The sequence below is a fragment of the Saccopteryx bilineata genome, chromosome 10, assembly GCF_036850765.1.
Source record: "Saccopteryx bilineata isolate mSacBil1 chromosome 10, mSacBil1_pri_phased_curated, whole genome shotgun sequence".
Classification (NCBI taxonomy): Eukaryota; Metazoa; Chordata; class Mammalia; order Chiroptera; family Emballonuridae; genus Saccopteryx; species Saccopteryx bilineata.
In genome coordinates, this window is record NC_089499.1 from 52,673,032 (window position 1) to 52,696,969 (window position 23,938).

The window sequence follows — 23,938 nt, forward strand, 5'->3', positions numbered from 1 at the left end:
TGCTTCTTGTCCCATACTATGTTCTGCTGTTGGGGAGTTCCATTTAATAGTTAATTAAGGTTAAAAGCTGGGAGTCACCTAATGTGTAAGTGTATCTTGCTACTCTCCATAGCACCAGCACCAGGCACAATGTCTGGCAGCTTTGGGGCACTCAGTATTTAAGAATAGGAAGGAGGGATTTGCTACGGCACTGTGCAGAGAAAATACCATTAATTTACCACAGTGTTTCATTTTCCTGCTGGGAGAAAAATAATTGGGTATTTTTCTGTCACTTTGGATTTAGATGGGTTCATACGACTGATATCAGACAGTGGAATGTGGTGGTAGTGATGTTCACCATTTTCAGGTATGGCCATAGACATCTATGCAATCTGACACACTCTTGCATTTCCCATCTGCATGGCTGGAAGCAAAGTCCTTCATAGATTAGAAGAGAATAGCACACAAGTAGAAGGAACTGGATTTCTCCATCATCCTTTCTTGGAAGGAAGCCATTCAAGAGATATACCTGCCCAGAAGTATCCACATTAGACTTTGCATAATCAAGAGATAAACTTTTATTATGTTAAGTCACTAAGGTTATAAGGTTGTTTGTTAGAGCAGGTAGCAGTAATTAGTATAGGCTTCAAAATGCAGTTTTTCACATGGCACTTGACAATACAAAATTATGCTGTTTAGCAATAAAATGTTACTTAGACATGAGTATAATGACTTGTCAGCATTGTATTTGACAATTTGTGACAGACTCCTACAGAGATGCTTCCCAACATTATATTTTAGAAATAAGTCTTCCATTTTTTTTTAATTTTTCAAGTTCTGACAAGCCTTCAGCCATGGGTTCATCCACCCACTATTTGTACAGTGGTAGATCCATTCTGCAGGCTCAAGTTAGAGTCACAAGAACTAAGGAAACAAAGATAATAATTTTTTAATAAATAAAGATTATCTATAGAGAAATAGAAAATATAAAAAAAGTTAAATAGATATTATAGAGTTGAAAGTTACAGTAACTGAAAGAAAAAACTCTTTAGAGGGGTTTAAGAACAGATTTGAACAGAAAAAAGGAATTAGTGAACTTGAAGAGATGTAAATTAAATTATGCAGTTTCAGAAGCAAAGAAAGGAAAAGAAAAGTGAACAGAGCCTAAGAGACTCATGGGACACAATCAAACTTATCAACACAGGCATGATGGGAGTCCCAGAAAGAGAAGAGAGAGAGAAAGGGGCAGAAGGAATATTTGAGAAAATAATGATCCAAAACTTCCCAAATTTTATTTTAAAAATATGAATGTACACATCAAAGGAGCTCAATAAACTCTAAGTAGGGCCCTGGCCGGTTGGCTCAGTGGTAGAGCGGCGGCCTGGCGTGCAGAAGTCCCGGGTTCGATTCCTGGCCAGGGCACACAGGAGAAGTGCCCATCTGCTTCTCCACCCCTCCCCCTCTCCTTCCTCTCTGTCTCTCTCTTCCCCTCCTGCAGCGAGGCTCCATTGGAGCAAAGATGGCCTGGGCACTGGGGATGGCTCCTTGGCCTCTGCCCCAGGCGCTAGAGTGGCTCTGGTGGCGACAGAGCGACGCCCTGGAGGGACAGAGCATCGCCCCCTGGTGGGCAGAGCGTCGCCCCCTGGTGGGTGTGCTGGGTGGATCCCGGTCAGGCGCATGCGGGAGTCTGTCTGACTATCTGTTTCCAGCTTCAGAAAAATACAAAAAAAACCAACAAAAAAACCCACCTCTAAGTAGGGTAAGTTAAGGAAATATACACTGAGACACATCAAAATAGTCAATTTCTTAGGAGAAACCATGGGGCCAGATAGCATTTAAATTGCTAAAAGATGAAAATTGTCAGTGAAGAATTTAATAAATGGCAAAAATATCTTTCAGGAATGAAGAAATAATTAAGACATTTTCTTGACTTAGAGGGGTAAATACACAATACAGTATACTGAGATATATTGTAGAATTGGGCACCTGAAACCTGTTAGAATTATGTTAACCAGTGTCATTCAATAAATTCGATTATAAATAAAAATATGGGTAGAGAAAGGAAAAAATAGAGTTCATTAGTAGTACACCTGCTCTGTAATAAGTTATAAAGGAAATCCTTCAGGAAAATAAGTGAACATTTGGCAGTAACTTAAAGCCATATGAAGAAATAACATTGGTAAAGGCAACTACATAGGAAATATGACACCACAGTGTCATATTTTTAGTTTGCAACTTTATTGTTTAAAAGAAAAATGCATAAAGCAAAAAATATAAATCTATCTTAAGGTGTATATAATACATGAATATTTAATCTGTGAATAACAATATAAAGAGTAAGGGCCAAAGACACATAGGAGCAGAGGTTTTGTATATTATTGAGCCTTTACTCTGGATTTTAAAGTAGCTTTTAGAACTGTGTCCAATATGTTAATAAAAATATGCTAATAATGAATGAAAAGGTAGTGTTAAAGTCAAATGTCCAGTCAGAAAACCAGCCCTCAGGACAATTCAACATTAAGAAGGTTAAAATGATGAGAAATTAAATAAAATAAGCCCTCAAGACAATTCAATATCAAGAGAGTTAAAATGATGAGAAGTTATATCATCCTTAGTAAGAGTCTAAGAAATACCATCAGGGGCTTACAGAACTCTATAGGGGAAGGAACAAATGTGAGGCTTCTGTGCTCTGCAGCAATTCACAAAAGCTTTGCAAATGACCCTGAGATGATCTCTTTCACCTTAGTATTGATACATTCATTGCATTAACATCTTTTACTTTAGGCTGCTTAAGATGGACAGTTAGTAGGATAACGTCGAAGAGGGTCTATCTCGGCTTTCAGGGTTGAGCCTTCAAAAACTGTGGTTTCCTGAGAAGACCTTATGCCATAAATCTTGCCTTAGATTTCCAAACAGGGATCATGGTATTGATATGGTTGGCTTAAAGGAAAATTGGAGTTTGAAGCTAAAAAAATTTCTAAGTGTCCCTGAGTCCCTTCTTGCTCAGGCAGCTACCAAGTTTTTACGAGGTGTCTAGTCATAAATATTTGTCACTGGCTCAGTCTCTAGTGTTATTTTGAGATTGAACATTTAGTTTGCATTACTCCTCAGTCAGTTGCACAAATGCTTATTTTGTTCTTTTATTTTTTTGACCACAAGTCATATGTTACATTCTGACTAGTGGCAGGAAATATTGAACAATAAAATGTAGAGTTGTAGTTATCAAAGCAAGAATAATACTTTTAAAATATGTTCTATTGAATTCTATAGTAGACTGAAATTAATTACTCCCAGGCATGAAATCTCTAAATGAGCAGAAAGGTTGTTAACTTTCTCTTCAGGACAAAAAATAGAAAAATATAATTCTTTCATGCATTGTTCCCCACAAACTAGTAATTTGTTGATTGATTTCTTTGTTCAAAAACCAGAAAGACATCTCAATTGAAAATTCAACCTTTAAAATTTATTATTCACTTCACATATAATGATGCCTAAAGTTAAAAAATAATTAGACTTGGTTATGGATCTTGTTATTTGGCCAATGAATATCAGAGTTAAGACAAAGACTACATAGCTACATATGTGATCGACACTAATTCACAGTTAAAATTAATGTAAGATTGTTGTGCTTAACTAGTGGCATAGAATAACTTCTTTTAAACTTAAAAAAAGAAAGTATTATAAAGAAATTTATGTTAAGGAGATATGTCTTACAACCAAAATTTGAAGTTGGAAAAATAGCAAACACATTATAATCCCAAAACCCTATTTTGTGACTTGTTCCTCACGTTTTATACCAAGAGCCACATGGTGTCCTGATAGCTTGTCTATAGCACAGTATGGATTTTGTAAGAGAAAGCCCCTAGTTACTTAATAATGCCACTAGTATTTTTAATTCCTTCCACTTCTTTTTCTTAATATTAACAGCTTGCCACCATTTCTCATTGTGGGTATAGAATGTATTAATCATCATTATTTATGTGTGCACAATTTTTGACTCACTTCCCAGTAGCCTTAGTGTATTTCCCTGCCTCATTGACATTCCTTCTTTGGTTAAAGGAATCATGTGAGCAGAAGCTCTAAGTGGTTTGATTTTAAACTTTTTGTTCTTTCCCTTTATCATAAGATCTGCTTGTTCCAGAATGTGGCTTTTCCTTCGGCCTGGAGTCTAGGATAAGATGTCACATGTTGCTGTTGCTGAGTTTAGCAGAGCTATAGCCAATTGTAACATGAGCAAAACATATATTTTATTATTGTAAATCACTGACATCTTGAGGTGTTTGTTACTTGGCAAAAGTTGACTAATAAACCAAAAATTACCAACAAAATAAAACTTTTTCCCCTTGTCATGTTCTCTCCTTAGTAGACACATTGTTCATCAAAAACAGTATATGAAGGCAGACTTTCCCCCCAAAATGTGAGTTCGTTGACAACAGGGCTAGGAACCTTGCTACTCATTTTAGTATCCCCACTACCTAAAATAGGTTAACAAATAATGAATATTTGATAAACATTCACTCTCTTTGCCCCCCAAAAGTATCTCTTAAATTTCTAACTAGTTCTTACAACCTATCACCCTGAGGTCTCTTGAGTTGTATTCTCTAAAATCTCAAATTAACTTTTATAAAAGAGGTATGAGAAAGAAAATGCTACAGGGAAATAATAATACTATTAAAAATAATAAGTCCTGGCCAGTTGGCTCAGTGGCAGAGCATTGGCCCAGCGTGTGGAAGTCCCAAATTCAATTCCTGGCCAGGGCACACAGGAGAAGCACCTATCTGCTTCTCCACTCCTGTCCCTCTCCTTTCTGTCTCCCTCTTCCTCTCCTGCAGCCAAGGCTCCATTGGAACAAAGTTGGCCCGGGCACTGAGGATGGCTCCATGGTCTCCGCTTCAGGCGCTAGAATGCCTCTGGTTGCAACGGAGCAACGGCCCAGATGGGCAGAGCATCACCCCCTGGTGGGCATGCCGGGTGGATCTCGGTCAGATGCATGTAGGAAGAGTCTGTCTCTCTGTCTCCCTGCTTCTCACTTTAGAAAAAAAAAATGAACATAAATAGACTTAGTCTTTACTATGTGCTAAATGTTGGGCTAAGTAATTGCATCCATTTTCTCATTTAAATCCCATACACAAACCAAGAAATAAATTTAAATATTTCTTTCCCCTTCTTTTTTGAACAGAGGAGAAAGTGAGTTTCAATATTTGCAACTGGTAAATAATTAAATTTAGGATTTTGAGCCCAGACACAGTGATTGCAGAATTGAATTCTTATCTGATTACATCATGTCTACATAGAGTATGTCAAAGATAAATTGAATCTAAAGTTTGTATGACCTGATGTTTTGTATTGGCCTCCAAATAGCTTTGTACAAATTGACCAGGGAACAAATTTCAATCATGTCAGACTTCCCTCAGTTGGCTGTGTCTTCGGTTGGTGAGACAGAGTACATCAGACATCTTTTGCTTTTTCCCTTCTCTTGGGTTCACCCTGACTGGCAGATGATCTTTAAGGAAAGCTTTTATTTCTGACAGTTTTTTTCTTTTCCTTTCTTTCTTTTTTTTTATTCTGCAAAGTGCACAAGGATTGATGAGACAATTGCCTGCAAAGTGCTTTGAGTTCTGGGGAGCCAAGAGACGATTTAAGTGCAAGAAATTATTCCACTACATAAATAACACTGAGTTTTTAAATAGAAACCCTCTTTAAAGAGTAACACTGAGGTCGAGATGAAAATCAGCAGGAGCCAAGCAGTTCAGTAAAGGTTAACTGTCTCCCACTGACACAGAAGTGTGAGAGGTTAGCAACAGAACGAGAGAGCCAAAATCCAATCCAGGAACCACCTCAGAGGCCCTCAAGTCTAAACCATTTACTTTAAAAAAAGTGAGAAAACATGTCCAAAGTACAAAACCCATTGGGTTAAGTGTCTTGCCGGAGGTCACACAGCTAGTTTGGATTAATGAAGCACAGAAATGTTTATCTGTGGAGGATACCAATCACATGTATCATCAGATTGATCGCCAAGGAGAAGAAGGATGCAGGGAGGGCTGGGTTGCTGGGTGGATGGGGGTAACGGCAGTGAAAAGAGAGATCTTGAGCTCAGTCTGAAGGACCGGCAAGATTTGAATTTTGAATAAGTGAGGGAGCGAGGGAGATGCTTCCATGCCATTAAAACTGTGAACTTAATTTTAGAGTTTGGGATACACATGGTAAGAAAAATTCTAGCACCTTATACTATAAGTTGACATAGGCTCAATAGAAGATGCAGGGTTTATAATTTACTGATGTTTTCTCAGCCTCTTACTCCAATTATTTCTTCCACAAACACAAATGGCATCTTTCTACAAACACAAATGGACTGAATCTTAGCTTCTTGGAAAAGGAGTGCAAATAAAAATTAATAAATTATTCCCTACATCAAGGAGTTAAGAAATTGTCTGTTTATCTGCCCATCAACACATACTCCCTTGTTACCGAGTAGAACATGAGAACATACGAGATGGGCAGACAACGCCATGGTAGTTCAGAAGAGACACAGGTTTGTTCTGGCAGGAGAGATAGTAGCAACCATAACCAAGACTTGTATTGGGTTTACTACATGCTGGGCTGTGTTTAACGGCTTTACATGCATTAACTTATGCAATCCTCACCATTATCCTATGTGGTAGTTTCTATGTCAACAGGAATCTGGTTCTCCATAGCTCGTGGCTCAGTTTTCCCTGCCTTGGCTGATTCTTGGTGGTATTTCCAGGGTGGTGGCAGAGTTGCAGGGTCATGCTGTGCTAATTGGAGACTGAGCAAATACTGATTCTGTCTTTATTTTAAAATTTTGATATATTTTTATCATATATATTTTTTGTTTTATTTTTAATTTTTAAAAATAAAAAATTAAAATATGATTTGAGCCCTGGTCAGTTGGCTCAGTGGATAGAGCATCAGCCTGGTGTGCAGATATTCAGGGTTTGATCCCCAGTCAGGGCACACATAAGAAGCAATCATTGGTTTCTTTCCCCTTTCCTCTCTCCCTTCTCTCTCTCTTCCCCTCTCTCAGCCAGTGGCTCAGTTGGTTCAAGCATTGGCCCTGGGTACTGAGGATAGCTTGATGGATTTGAGCATCAACCCCAGATGGGGGTTGTCAGGTGGGTACCAGTCAGGGTCCATGAGGGAGTCTGTCTCTCTATCTCCCTTCCTCTCACTTTAAAAAATAATACTTTATTGAAAAAAAAATTTGATTACTAAGATTTAAAAAATATGTATATGTTGTGAAAAGATTCTCCCCATCTCACTAATTAACATATTTATGACCTCACATATTTACCTTTTTTGTGTGAGAGCACTTAAGTTTTACTCTCTTAGCAAATTTTAATTATATAGTAGTGCTATCCAGTACAGTCACCATGTTTGACATTAGCACCTCAGACCTTATTCATCATAGAGCCGAAAAATTATACCCTTTACCAAACTCTCCCTATTTCCCCCACTTTGTAGCCCCTGGCAGCCACTTTTCTATTCTGCTGCAATGAGTTTGACTTTTTTTTTTAATATTCCATCTATAAGTGATATTCTATGGCATTTGTGACTTATCTCACTTAGTATAATGCCGTAGGGTCCATACATTTGTTGGTGCAAATGGCAGGACTTCCTCCTTTTGCTTGACTGAATAATATTCTATCTTTTGTACCCCCATGTTGGTCAGTCATTGGCTGTGGCCTGGGGGTTGAGGGAGTCAGCTTTGCTTGGCTGAGGGCACTTTTTCAGGGAATGAGGCAGTTGTGCTTTGTCATAAGCCACACATGCGGCAGCAAGGGATGGCTGTAAGGGCCAGTAAAGGGGTGTGGCCAGGGCCCCACCAGTGCCCAATGCAAGGTCTGGTAATAAAAAATACAATTATGAACAAAGGGAAATTGATGCTGCTCAAGCATTCAACAGATGTCCTCTCAGATCCTTAGCAAAGGAAGTGGACTTGATTGTCCCTGAATGACGTCTCTTTCAGTGAAGAAAAGATAGAGCACACACCTTTTCCTGTATTCTGACTGAGCACTGGAGCAAAGGCAGCTGCCTGGCTTCTATGTACAAGCTCTCAGCAGAGAATCGACTGGCAGTGCTGTTCACCTGAGCACAAAACCCGTCCGCATGGCAGAACAACAGGGAATCATGCTGACAATCCATGTGCGGCCCGAGCCGCCCGGAGACGAGACCATTACAGTGAGCAAAATGGACTTCTTCTTTGAAAATCCATTAGGGGTAGTGTCACGGCGTGGAGAGCCTCCATATCCTGGGAAGACTGCACTGGTGGAGTGAGCCGCATTCAAGAGAGGAAAGAGAAGCCGCTGTCAGCGGCGCGCCATACCAGGGGGCTGTGTAAATGCGCCTCTGTCAGCGAGCGGAGCCCTGTCACCCTTTCATTAGCAGTAATTGAATGCCTAACAGAGGCAGTAATTACAAATACGGGCCAGGCCTCACAGGCTCATCTGTCTTTGTTTATCATCACAGTAAGGGTATTGATCATTACGAGGGCCCTCCTGTCCCTAGGATAGGGACAGAAAAATTGAATTAATGAAGCCTGGCGTGTATTGTGTAACACATGCCTGCAGGGAAAAGGCAGATGAGAAGTGCTGGGGAACAGTGAGCACTTGATTTTCTGGAAGGTCCAAGCTGCTAACACTCTTCCGTGTTTCCTTTGCAGGGGCCTAGGCTCAGATTCTCCATCCCTCTAGCATTTTTGCATTGGCTGGAGCCAACACAACCCCACAGGTGCAGAGCAAACTCGTTAGCTTTCCTCCTAAATCACCTTTCTGCAGATACCATCTAGGGAAAGAAAGAGGGGAGGGAAGGAGAGAAGGAGAGAAGGAGAGAGGGAGGGAGGGAGGGAGGGAGGGAGGGAGGAAGGAAGGAAGGAAGGAAGGAAGGAAGGAAGGAAGGAAGGAAGGAAGGAAGGAAGGAGAAGGAAGACCAACTCATTCTGAAAGCTGGTAGATGAAGGGAAAGAGCCAAGCACTTAAATTGCCTGGAGGGCTTATTTAAAACAAAGATGTTTTTTCCTCAGAGTTTCTGACTGAGGTCTGGGGTGGGGCTGGAGAGTCAGCATTTCTAATCAGTTCCCAGGTGATGCTGCTACTGCTGGTCCTGGGACTGCACATTAAGAATTAGTTTGAGATAGAGGAGGGATCAAAGGGACCAGAGGAAAAGAGGACAGAGGGAAAGGGGATGAGAGAATGGGGTAATCCTGGAGGGAAGGGGGGAGGGCGCTATGGGGAGGGGGGCTAGGGAAATGTTGAGGGGAATATGAGGAAGGGGGGACGCATTCGGGGCAACACTAGAATCTATGGAAACACAATAAATTAAAATCAATAAAAAAAAGAACTACTGGATTAGCACATTCCTGTTTTGTAAACTTTAATGAAGTCACAGATATAAGACAGTGATCATCAGTGACTCTTAAGGTTACAAATCATGATGCATCTGAATGGTACGTCTCCTGGTGGAAGCACAGAAAACCATCTGTGAGAAATGTCAAACTATTGATCCAAATCAGTCAAGCCAGACTAACTACTAGTTTACAGAGGATACAGGGAATAGAGAAGCAAGTTAACATTGCCACAGAGAAGCAAACAGCAAAATCTAGACTAGTGGAAACTTCAAGACGAGTCAGTTATTGTCTGGAAGAAGAGAGAAGAAAGGGAACATATGGATTCTAGAAAACTGAAAGGACACCTGATCCCAGTGATTTGACCCATTCCTATTTGGATCTAATTCAATAATTGTGAAAAAGAAAATTGTGAGACAAGCAGAAAAACTTGGAATCTGACCAGATAGCTGATGACATCAGGGAATTATGACCACCCTCACTCTCACTCTTCCCAGGCCTGGGTTCCGTGTCCATCTCGGACTCTCAGCTTCAGTAACGTCCTCTCAGAGAGGTTTTCATTGACCCTCTCATCTAGATAGCTCCTCCTTCTGTGACTTAGCATCCTGTTTGTTTACTGCATAGAATCGACTGCTCACTGTAACTATGTTATTTGTTTATTTGGTTTTTGGTCATATCTTCATCTGGACAGTAAATTCCACAAGCCCACATCTCTCTTGGTATGGTCATCTCCCCAGTACACATTGTTAGGAACACAGTCAATCCACAGTATTTATTTCCCAAATGAAGAATGAATAACTCTTAGGGTGTTCTATTTCATTATTTACTTATTTTTTAAATAAAAAATTTTCATTGATTTGAGAGTGAGAAAGATAGAGACAGAGAGAAGAAGAGAAGGGGGAGGAAGAGCACTAACTCCTTGTTCCACTTAGTTGTTTCATTTAGTTATGTAGTCATTGATTGTTTCTCACACATGCCCTGACCAGAGGTCAAACCTGTGACCTCAGCATGCAGGGACGATGCTCTATTCACTGAGCCACCTGGCAAGGGCAATCTTAGGGTATTCTAATGTTTACAAATTATTTTCTCATACCTGCTTTTAATTGTTTTTATGACCTTTTCAGAGTCCTCTGAGGCAGCTAATACTATTTTGCCAATGTAGGGGGTGAAGTCAAACATGTTGAGTGATTTGTCCAGAATCATAAGTTGTGCCGAACCATCATAGGCAGGACAAAAGATGGTCTGAATCCAAACCTGATGATCTCTCTGTTTTAATTTTTTTTGTTCAGAAGTGTCTGAACATCTAGAAATAGTCATTTTAACAGTTAAACTTATGCTTGATGGTCTTGGTGGGAGAGAGGGACTCTTAATTAATATTTTCTTTATCTCTGTCCATACAGGCAGGTATAGCGAGCACCTGAGATGCTGCACATTTGGTTGAGTGAAGATATTGTATATGGCAAGTTAGCATCCTTGAAGTGGGGTGGTTTGCCATCCCCAATTAGACTATCAGTTCAGTTTTTTTACTATTCTTGAGTAGAGTCAGCAGCTCATTTCCTTTAGAATTCTAACATGTCTAGGATCTTCCATATCTCTCTATCTCTCTCTATTATCTATCTCTGTATCTATCTCTGTATCTATCTATCTATCTATCTATCTATCTATCATCTATCTATCTACCCACCTACCTACCAACCTAACTACCTACCTTCCTACCTACCTACCTACCTACCTACCTACCTACCTACCTATCTACCTACCTATCAATCCATCTATCCATCCATCCACCCAGCCACCTACATATCCACCCACCTACTTATCTACCTACCTACCTATCTTAATCTCAATCTATTTCTCTACCTCTGTCTCTTTCTCTTCATTTATCTTTCTCTCTCTCCATCTCCATACCTTTCTCTATCTCTATCTCAATCTGAACCTATAATATCTATATATTTTTTTGTCTCTCTATCTCTCTACTCAATATTATGCCTCTTGCTTACTTTGACCACATTGTTGTCATAGAAAAACTTATTAAAAGCATTGTCCACAAGCTTTGCTTTTCATTTCTCACTTTCTATTCTTTCTTCCACCCATTCTAAATTGGTTTCTCTTCCTTACATTCTGTTCAAACTATCTTTGACAAAGTAACTGCCAATTTCCGTATTTCTAGACCCAGTGGTCTGGTCTTATATTACTTGACCTCAGAAACATTGAACACTGACCATTTCTTCTTCATTGAATTATTATTTTCTTGGTTTATTAGGATCCATTAACTACAATCACAAAATCTCAGTGACTTAACACAATAACATTTTATTTCTTGTTCATTAATTATCCATGCTTACAATAAAGGGAAAAAGAACATGGAGGACTACGTGGACGATTTTTATGGACCAGCCTTAGAGTAATGTATATCACTTTCACTCACATTCTGTTTTTCATTCTTTTGGTTCTTCCAGGATACAAGGGGTGCTAAAAAATGAGGTCTGTAGATGAGCACCTGCTTCCTAGAAATAGCTCTACACTATAGAAAGCAAGTATGAATCTATGGTAGGCAACCAACCTGTCCTGGCCATGAGTAAAGAAGCAGGCAGGTGCTGGGTTATGTATGTCCCCACATCTGCAAAGCAGTGCTTAGCATGCTCTCTTCTCCAATTCCATCTCTACATTGGGCAACGAAACTCACTTTTCCAGGTCACCATGCCTTTCCCCTAGTGACAGTCTTAGGTCCTTAGGAAGATATCCCACCGATAGAGATTTCATGGGACTCTTAGATCACTTCTGCATCTAGATCTTTCTAGAATAGGGAACAGTTAATCCTAGATATCTTTTGACATGCTCCCAGTAACTTAATTGTCCCAATACAGAGGATATGGATTTCTTAGTGGAAGGTACATATTTATTAGTTTCATATTTAATGTGTTCCCCATGCTCTTTGTGCTCTGGTGTATACTCTAGGACTATTCAGGTCATAGAAGGGACTTTGTTACCCAGTACTGGACCACAGTTCTGCAGTACTTTCTATAGTACATTTAGAAAATATCATGTATTACAAGCACAATATGTGTAGACAATTACTGGCTTTGTTCCATGTGGATGCTTAAGGCTTTCTTTTAATAAACTGATAAAAGCACAAGAGCTCTCACTGTGTTTCTTTTTTATCTGGAGCAAGATTTATGATATGGTAGGTCTCTTGATAGTATCCCCATTTTATCACAGGGCCTGGCTCAGAGTCAAACACATTCTGGGGTTTGCATGTGCAAGTGGGCACCAAACACTTAGGCCAGACAACCCCTATATGTAAAAAGACCTCCAGATGGGGTTGAAGGATGGAGAGTATCGTGTACTTCTTGTCTATGACCCTACTCAGTTCTTAAGTTTCCTTAAAAGCTATCCAAGTCTCTTCTCTTGTGAACGTACTTTATTCTGAAAGCTATAATTGGTAGGGATACCATCATCATAAATTCTGTGCTTGTTCAGGATGACTGAAATCCTTGGAGCATTCTGATGCCCCTCAGAATCCTTGACAGTATGGCCCAGGTCATTTCCAGCCACTGGGCTGCAGTATCTGAGAAAATGCAGGCCGCAAGGAGTGGGGCGCCTGGGGCTAGTGTATACAAAGGCCCATCTCTGGCAATGTTCTCCTTGGTGCAGAATAATTCATTAAAACAGACACTCTTTGAACATGTAATATTCTATACCCAGTGCTAGGTAACTAATGATATAAACAACAACAAAAAATAACATGATTCCCCTTCAAAACTGTAGGACTTAATTCGTAGGTGCTGTGAGTGTTCTTGGCTGACAGCCTTCAACTGTCGACCCTTGTCAGAAATTGACTCAGCTAGAGAGAGCTGCCTCACCCAAGGGCACATCCCTTTACCGTGGCAGTCCATATATAATGATTGGTCTGAAGGTCTAACTCCGAAGGGCCATCCCAGCTTCAGAGTTCCCCGTAGGGTTGGTTGAGGCCTTGGCTGATATGTAGTCTCAACCCAACTGGAGCAACCCAATTGTTGCAACCCAACAATTGCAGCTCACCTGTTCCCTTTGCCCAGTTTTGCTTTCTCCCTGTGCCCTCTTCAGTGTTCTCAGGAGTACTCAGCTGTCTACCTGCATGCTGATATGAATCTCAGAGTCTGCTTCCAGGGACACCCAACCTGCAATGATAGGGTATCCAGAGAACCTTTGACAGAGGTGCTCACAACTTACCTATAGAAACGTAAGTAACTAACTGTAATGCCTCTTATGAGAGCCAGTGCTATGAGAACAATGAGGGAGAAGGAACAAATAACATTTCTCCTAACCTTCCTTCCCATCAGACAAGAAAGAATGAGCCCAGCCCTATCTAAATATGGGATAATTATCACCTTATGTAGCCAGGATATGAAAGGATGTTCAAGGGCCATTTATTCTTTTCTCATTTCTCTTTTACAACTTCCTCCTCTTCACAATTGTACAATGCCTGGATTTTCATTGCTGATAGAGAATGGACTTCCAAACAGTCCCCGGTAGACACTGAATATTCTGCCATGGGTCTAAAAGGCTGACTCCCAAGGAATGGGCTTTGGGTGATCAATAACTCAATTGTTCCCAGACTTGCTGAGGTAGATTTTACATTCATAGTGTAGAAAACAAAGAACTCAAAGAAAGAAGAAAGTTCAACTAAAGAGAGGTAGATTACATCGTTAAATCTTTAATTAACCTGATGGCTTTGACTTAAGAAAATCAATAGAGCTTTCTCATTTGTAGAAAAGAATAAAATTAATATTTTATGTTCAAATGGTCTGTCCATATTTTTCCATTTTAGCATATAACTTCTTTGGTGGGTACCTGTTGGGCTCATTTTCTGAGAAGAAAACTTTCAAAATTAGAAACTTTTTTTTTTTTTTGCTGGAAAGATAACTATATTTGGCACAAGATTTAAAGTGACCTTAAGATTAAAAAAAAAAAAAAGAAAAAAAACCCACTTCACTGGAAGCTACCTGGTGTTTTGATTTTAAAAAGCTTTGCATGTGTGTGTGTGTGTAGGGTAAAGATGAATGAAATAATTTTACATGGATCTAATTGGTTCAGATTTGCTCCTTTGGGAAATTATTGAATTTTTCTGTATTCCTTCTTATGCACAGGGGATATGTTCAAAGATCCCCAGTGAATGCGCAAAGCTGTAGATATCACCAATCACTATATTCTATGTTTTTTTCCTATATATACATGCCTATGATAAACTATAATTTATAAATTAGGCAATTTTATAGATTGAGGATTCTTTCTTATTATAGATCTTAGCAACCTCAGCATATGATTTTTTTCCTTCCCTTATTAAGTGGAGAACTTTCACCCTTTCACTTAAAGGAAGCACTTTACAGCTTCCTTTTGGCATATCTGAATTGCCAGCATGACTACTCCTATGCTTTGGGGCCATTATTAAGTAAAATAAGGGTCATTTGAACATAAGCACTGTGATACCTCACCGGCAATCTGATAACCAAGACAACTAAGTGATTAATGGGTGAGAGGTTCTACAGATTGGAGACTCTGGAAAAAGTTAGCATTCATGTTCCAGGTGTGACAGCTCCAAATATCTTTGTGCTACTCAGAATGGTGTACAATTTATAACTTCTAAATTGTTTATTTTTGGAATTTTTCATTTATATTTTTGGACCGTGTTGACCACAGGTAACTGAAACTATGGGAAGGGGAGACTACTGTATTTCAGTAGAGTTCACTAGTCAGTAAAATATTGCATAAGTACTTTGGAAAGACCCCAAACAAGTACTTACCTGAGTTTCCAGTTTAATAAGTTCTTGTCTAATGCTCAGTTAGCTATGGCTATACTTGTTCAAGGTTCATGGGCACAGACAAATCTATTAGCACATGTAAGTTACTTACTAGTAAAGTTCAAAATAAAACTGCCAGCACCAGGGATACCTTAAAAATTTCCTTCCATCTCTATTTACTGGTAGGGATGTGACAGTTATCTTAAAGGCCTACAAATATCTCTTTCTCTCTCTCTCGCTCTCTCTCTCTCTCTCTTTCTCTCTCTCTCTCTCTATATATATATGTGTGTGTGTGTGTGTGTGTATAGCGTGTATATATGTGTGTGTGTGTGTGTGTGTGGTGTGTATTCCGTATTTTTTGCTCCATAAGACGCACCTTTTCCCCCAAAAGTGGTGGGGAAAATTCCCGTGCATCTTATGGAGCAAAAAATATGGTATTTTATTAAATATTTTAACACACCATTTGGTTCAGAATATTTTTTTCTTATTTTCCTCCTTAAAACTCTAGGTGTGTCTTATGGTCAGGTGCATCTTATGGAGCAAAAACGGTGTGTGTGTGTATATATGTGTGTGTGTGTATGTGTGTGTGTGTATTTCTCTTTTGTCTTCAGTGTAGCTTTATGATTCTAGCAGTTATTATGTATAAAATAATTCTGGTTAGAATCAAATAAGTCAAGTTTAGTTTTAAGAAATATAAACTATTCTGGCCTTATTTGGCAGGAGTTCAGGGATAAGATATTCTTAGTCTTCCTGGAAGGCCTAGAGGATCAGGTTCAAGGTGAGGCCTAGAGGTGTAACTCCCAGGACCAAATAGACACAAGCCAGTATATAATTTGAGAGGGAGGACAGGACACCAGTTGAATGGAAAAAGTCTTACCTTTTCTAATGTAAGAGAAAGGAAAAAATTTACCTGAAGACACATATATTAATGGTTGATTTTTATTTCAAAACATATTAAGAGTGACGTCACGGAAATGGCGCCGTGAGAAGCACGTCCGACAGCTCTCCCCTAAATCACAACAAATTTATCAACTAGAAACAGAAAAATTTAACCTCGGAGCATTCCGGAGTTCCACACAAACTGAAAGCAAAAGGACTGTTATCACTTGAATCTGAGAGACGAGGGTGTGGAGGAAGCTACCGCAGCGACGCTCATTCAAGCCGCGAGGGAGTGCGCCTGCGGTGAGTCAGCCCATATACTTGGGAACCATGAGCCGCTGCGAGCGGCCGCGAACCGCCACCGTGAGCCGCCGCGAGCCCCCACGAGCCACTGCGAGCCGCCACCGCGAGCCGCCGCGAGCCCCCGCGAGCCCCGCGAGCCCCCGCGAGCAGCCGCGCACGCACCTGGTCCGGTTGAGCACCGCTGACGTTCCCAGCGGCCTGCACACTGCGAGTGGGGGTCGCCGGCCACCGGTGCCCAGAGCGCCCCATTCGCACGTGTGCCTTGGGCATTCCACGTGCCCAGGGCGCCCTGCTGGCCCGCACACCCAGGGGACTCCATTATCCTGCGCCTGGTGCGGTCCAGCCCCGGCGAGCGGGAGAGGCTTGGAGATTCTCTCCGTGGGCGGGGCACCTCACCCAGCCATTCAAGCTAACAATCAAGCGTTGGGGGAGGGGCGCGCGCAGGCAGCCTAAAATACCTTCGGAAGCACAGCTGCGACCCAATCACTGAAATTAGCTTAACCCATAAAATCTGCGCACCCTCGGTTCTAATTGATAAGATCTCTCTCAGTTCAGCGATCCAAGACAAGAGGCGTGATATTTTTTTAGTGCCTCTCGCTAAAGGGGCGGGGGCAACTTCTGATTGATAGAGCCTCCATATTCAGGGATAAACGCTAACAAGAAGGACTTGGCAGATAATAAGGTCTATACTACACTAGTCGTAAGCAGAGACTAGTGCCTCTTCTTCCCTGCAAAAACAGGCTACAAAGTGTGGAAAGCCTGGGTTGAGAGGTCCAACTAAATGCTAGGCACTGAACAGTCACCTTGACAACAATTGACTCCCACCCCCGCCTGATTACACTGGAGGCCCTGACTCTCAGAGCCTTTCCCAAAGCCTTGCACTGAGTGGGGATAGAGTGGGGATTTCCCAGCTCTTTGAGCCTCTTACTCCCCAGGCAGAAGCACTTGCAGCCTTATAGCTGGATCACCAGGCTGCTAATTCAGAAAGGGGGGACTAGGAGAGAGAATCCAGGAAAGCAAACTCTCTCATCGTTGGACCCTGCAAACGCCAACAAGCCTTTACTTCCAGCAAGACTAAAGCCAATTATATGACATTGCCATAGAATCCCATCAACTGCAAATCCCTACCTAAGAGTGACACAGGGGCAGAGCCTGGGTACAGAGTCACCGACCAGGAAGAGGGAGAGAAAAGAAAAGGAAGAAGTTAACCTCTCAAAATCAAGAAAAACCCACAGACTTTACAACTTGATCCACTAATTTTTTTTTGTTGTTGTTGTTGTTTGTTTCTTCTATCTTTTTCCCTTTATTTCCTCCACCTCGGTCCTTCTATTCTCTGCCCATCTTATGCTTCCCCTTTCTTGAACTACACTACCCATGAGTGTTGCATTTTATTTTTCTTCTTCATCCTCACCCTCCTTTAAGGTTATACTCCAAAACACTTAACTCTCACTCTCTCCTCTTTTGTTTTTTTTTTTGTCTTGCTTTATTTTGTTTTTTTCTCTTCCCAATTTATTTCTTCCTTCATTGTTCTCTTTTCTTATTTTTTCCTTTCTATTCGTTTTTTCTTTTCTCATTTTACTTTCATCCCAATAATCCTCAATCACGAACAAATAAGTTAATTTGGGACTCAAGGCTTTTTTTTTGGCTTTATTTCTCTTTTTTGCTTTTGTTTTTATTTTTTTTTCTTGTTTGTTTATTTTTTGTTGGCATTTTGGGTCCTCCCAACCCAAGGTCTCCATTGTATTAGTATTCGCTCCACTTAATACAACAGATTTTTACTTATTATTTTATTTTTTCTTCTTTATTATTTCTTTTTGGTCCTTTTTTCTGGTTCCCTCTTATCCCTCCTCATTATATCTCTTAGTTGACCATCACTTAAAAGCAAATCATCTTATGCTTGTCTAAGATTTTCTTCCTTTTTTTTTTTTTTTTTTTGCATTTAGTAGGTCCCTACTCCCTTTTTTTGCCCCTTGAACTCTTCACCCCAAATCAGGCCCTCCATTATAGGCACGATATTTCCCTGAGGAGGGGAGAGGAGGGAAAGAGAGAGAGAAAAAAAGGGGGGAAATAATAAATTATTACTGTTTTTTTTTGTGGGGTGTTTTACCCCTTTTTTCGTTTTCTTTTTACTCTTTATTAATTCTAATTAGTGCTATCAATAAGACCACCCTCAGATGCCGATAAGAAGAGGAAATTGAATATTATGGATACAAAAGAAAGAGAGGTAAACACAAATAGATGTGGAAAAATCGATGGAGAAAAGACTTACATATTGGACGCCTTGGAGCTAAATGACACAGAATTTAAATAGAAATCTTAAAAAATACTCAGAGATATACAAGAAAACACAGAAAGGCAATATAGGGAGATCAGAAAACAACTCAATGAACACAAAGAATATATTACCAAGGAAATTGAAACTATAAAAACAAATCAAACAGAAATGAAAAACTCAATTCACGAGCTGAAAACGAGGTAAAAGCTTAGCTAACAGAACAGCCCAGATTGAAGATAGGATTAGTGAAATAGAAGACAAACAACTTGAGGCACAACAGAGAGAAGAAGAAAGAGACTCAAAAATAATAAAAAATGAGAAAGCCCTACAGGAATTGTCTGACTCCATCAGAAAGAATAACATAAGAATAATAGGTATATCAGAGGGAGAAGAGAAAGAAAATGGAATGGAGAATATACTCAAACAAATAATAGACGAGAACTTCCCAAGCCTGTGGAAGGAACTAAAGCCTCAAATTCAAGAAGCAAACAGAACACCAAGTTTTCTTAACCCCAACAAACCCACTCCAAGGCACATCATAATAAGATGACACAAACCAATGACAAAGAAAAAATTCTCAAGGCAGCCAGGGAAAGAAGAGTACAACATATAAAGGAAGGCCTATTAGATTATCATCAGATTTCTCAGCAGAAACTCTACAAGCTAGAAGAGAATGGACCCCAATATTTAAAGCCCTGAAAGAGAGGAACTTTCAGCCAAGAATACTATACCCATCAAAGCTATCCTTCAAGTATGAAGGAGATATAAAAACATTCACAAATACAGAAAAGATGAGAGAATTTATCATCAGAAAGCCCCCATTCCAGGAAATACTAAAGGGGTTTTCCAACCAGATTCAAAGAACAAAAGAAAACAACACCACAAGTAACAGCTCCACCAAGAACACAATAAAACCAAACTTAAACTGTGACAACAAAAGAAAAAAAGGGGGAGAGGATGGAGATTAACAGTAGCAAAGGATGATGAAGTGCAGAAATACTTATAAGATAGGGTACTACAATGAATATGGTAGGTACCCTTTTCATTACTTAATGGTAACCACCCTTAAAAAAACCACCACAAAAACACTTGACTTTAAAAAGGTAGCAACAGAGGAAAGAAGTATGGAACACAAACAAACAAAAACAAATGATAGAAAAACAAAAGAGAAGAATGAAACTAGATACAAAACTAACAGAAAGCAATTTATAAAATGGCAGTAGGGAACCCACAAGTGTCAATAATTACACTAAATGTAAATGGATTAAACTTACCAATAAAAAGACACAGAGTAGCAGAATGGATTAAAAAGAAAATCCAACTATATGCTGCCTACAAGAAACACATCTAAGCAACAAGGATAAAAACAAATTCAAAGTGAAAGGCTAGAAAACAATACTCCAAGCAAACAACACCAAAAAAAAGCAGGCGTAGCAATACTCATATCTAATAATGCTGACTACAAGACAGAAAAAGTACTCAGAGACAAAAATGGTCATTTCATAATGATTAAGGGGAAGTTGAATCAGAAGACATAACAATCCTTAATATATATGCACCAAACCAAGGAGCACCAAAATATATAAGACAGCTACTTATTGACCTTAAAACAAAAACTAACAAAAATACAATCATACTTGGAGACCTCAATACACCGCTGAATGGCTCTAGATCGGTCATCCAAACAGAGAATCAATAAAGATATAGTGGCCTTAAACGAAATACTAGAACACCTGGATATGATAGACATCTACAGGACACTTCATCCCAAAGCGACAGAGTATACATTTTCTCTAGTGTACATGGAACATTCTCAAGAATTGACCATATGTTGGGCCACAAAGACAATATCAGCAAATTTAGAAAAATTGAAATTGTACCAAGCATATTTTCTGATCATAAAGCCTTGAAACTAGAATTCAACTGCAAAAAAGAGGGGGAAAAACCCACAAAAATGTGGAAACTAAACAACATACTTCTAAAAAAATGAATGGGTCAAAGAAGAAATAAGCGCAGAAATCAAAAGATATATACAGACAAATGAAAATGAAAATACGACATATCAGAATCTCTGGGATGCAGCAAAAGCAGTGATAAGAGGAAAGTTCATATCACTTCAGGCCTATATGAACAAACAAGAGAGAGCCGAAGTAAACCACTTAACTTCACACCTTAAGGAACTAGAAAAAAGAAGAACAAAGACAACCCAAAACCAGCCGAAGAAAGGAGATAATAAAAATCAGAGCAGAAATAAATGAAATAGAGAACAGAAAAACTATAGAAAAATCAATAAAACAAGGAGCTGGTTCTTTGAAAAGATCAACAAAATTGACAAACCCTTGGCAAGACTCACCAAGGAAAAAAGACACAGGACTCAAATAAATAAAATCCAAAATGAAAGAGGAGAGATCACCACAGACATCATAGAAATACAAAGAATTATTGTAGAATACTATGAAAAATTATATGCCACCAAATACAACAATCGAGAAGAAATGGATAAATTCCTAGAACAATACAACCTTCCTAGACTGAGTCATGAAGAAGCAGAAAGCCTAACAGATCAATCAGCAGGGAGGAAATAGAAAAAACTATTAAAAATCTCCCCAAAAATAAAAGTCCAGGCCCAGACGGTTATACTAGTGAATTCTATCAAACATTCAAAGAAGACTTGGTTCCTATTCTACTCAAAGTCTTGCAAAAAATTGAAGAAGAAGCAATACTTCCAAACACATTTTATGAGGCCAACATAACCCTCATACCAAAACCTGGCAAGGATGGCACAAAGAAAGAAAACTACAGACCAATATCTCTAATGAATACAGATGCTAAAATACTAAACAAAATACTGGCAACCCGAATACAACAACATATTAAAAAAATAATACATCATGATCAAGTGGGATTCATCCCAGAATCTCAAGGATGGTTCAACATACGCAAAACGGTTAATGTAATACACCATATCAACAAAACAAAGAACAAAAACCACATGATCTTATCAATAGATGCAGAAAAGGCTTTTGATAAAATACAACACAATTTTATGTTTAAGACTCTCAACAAAATGGGTATAGAAGGAAAATATCTCAACATGATAAAGGCCATATATGATAAACCATCAGCCAACATCCTATTAAATGGCATAAAACTGAGGACTTTCTACCGTAAATCAGGAACAAGACAGGGTTGTCCACTCTCTCCACTCTTATTCAACGTTGTGCTAGAAGTTCTGGCCAGAGCAATCAGACAAGACAAAGAAATAAAAGGCATCCATATCGGAAAAGAAGAAGTAAAGCTATCACTTTTGCTGATGATATGATCCTATACATCGAAAACCTGAAGGACTCCACAAAAAGATTATTAGAAACAATAAACCAATACAGTAAGGTCGCAGGATACAAAATTAACATACAAAAGTCCATAGCCTTTCTATATGCCAACAATGAAATATTAGAAAACGAACTCAAAAAAATAATCCCCTTCACGATTGCAACAAAAAAAATAAAATACCTAGGAATAAACATAACAAAGAACGTAAAGGACCTATATAATGAAAAATTACAAAGCATTGTTAAGGGAAATCGAAAAAGATACAATGAGATGGAAAAATATTCCTTGTTCTTGGATAGGAAGAATAAATATAATCAAAATGGCCATATTACCCAAAGCAATATACAAATTTAATGCAATTCCCATCAAAATCCCTATGACATTTTTTAAAGAAATGGAACAAAAAATCATCAGATTTATATGGAACTATAAAAAACCCTGAATAGCCAAAACAATCCTAAGGAAAAAGAATGAAGCTGGGGGGCATTACAATACCTGACTTTAAACTATATTATAGGGCCACAATAATCAAAACAGCATGGTATTGGCAAAAAAATAGACACTCAGACCAATGGAACAGAATAGAAAGCCCAGAAATAAAACCACATATATATGGTCAAATAATCTTTGATAAAGGGGCCAACAACACACAATGGAGAAAAGAAAGCCTCTTCAACAAATGGTGTTGGGAAAACTGGAAAGCCACATGCAAAGAATGAAACTCGACTACAGCCTGTCCCCGTGTACTAAAATTAATTCAAAATGGATCAAAGACCTAAATATAAGACCTGAAACAATAAAGTACATAGAAGAAGACATAGGTACTAAAATCATGGACCTGGGTTTTAAAGAACATTTTATGAACTTGACTCCAATGGCAAGAGAAGTGAAGGCAAAGATAAATGAATGGGACTACATCAGAATTAAAAGTTTTTGCTCAGCAAGAGAAACTGATATCAAAAATAAACAGACAGCCAACTATATGGGAACTGATATTTTCAAACGACAGCTCAGATAAGGGCCTAATATCCAAAATTTACAAAGAACTCATAAAACTCAACAACAAACAAACAAACAATCCAATAAAAAAATGGGAAGAGGACTTGAACAGACACTTCTCCCAGGACGAGATACAAATGGCCAACAGATATATGAAAAGATGCTCAGCTTCATTAGTTATTAGAGAAATGCAAATCAAAACTACAATGAGATACCACCTCACTCCTGTTAGATTAGCTATTATCAACAAGACGGGTAATAGCAAATGTTGAGAGGCTGTGGAGAAAAAGGAACCCTCATTCACTGTTGGTGGGACTGTAAAGTAGTACAACCATTATGGAGGAAAGTATGGTGGTTCCTCAAAAAACTGCAAATAGAACTACCTTATGACCCAGCAATCCCTCTACTGGGTATATACCCCAAAACCTCAGAAACATTGATACGTGAAGACACATGTAGCCCCATGTTCATTGCAGCACTGTTCACAGTGGCCAAGACATGGAAACAACCAAAAAGCCCTTCAATAGAAGACTGGATAAAGAAGATGTGGCACATATACACTATGGAATACTACTCAGCCATAAGAAATGATGACATCAGATCATTTACAGCAAAATGGTGGGATCTTGATAACATTATAAGGAGTGAAATAAGCAAATCAGAAAAAACAAGAACTACATGATTCCATACATTGGTGGAACATAAAAATGAGACTAAGAGACATGGACAAGAGTGTGGTGGTTACCAAGGGTGGGGGGGGAGGGAGGACATGGGAGGGAGGGAGGGAGAGAGTTAGGGGGAGGGGGAGGGGCACAGAGAACTAGATAGAGGGTGACGGAGGACAATCTGACTTTGGGCGAGGGGTTTGCAACATAATTTGATGACAAAATAACCTAGACATGTTTTCTTTGAATATATGTACCCTGATTTATTAATGTCATCCCATTACCATTAATAAAAATTTATTAAAAAAAAAACAAAAAACAAAAAACATATTAAAGCAGAAAAACAAGTAATGCTGTCAAGTGC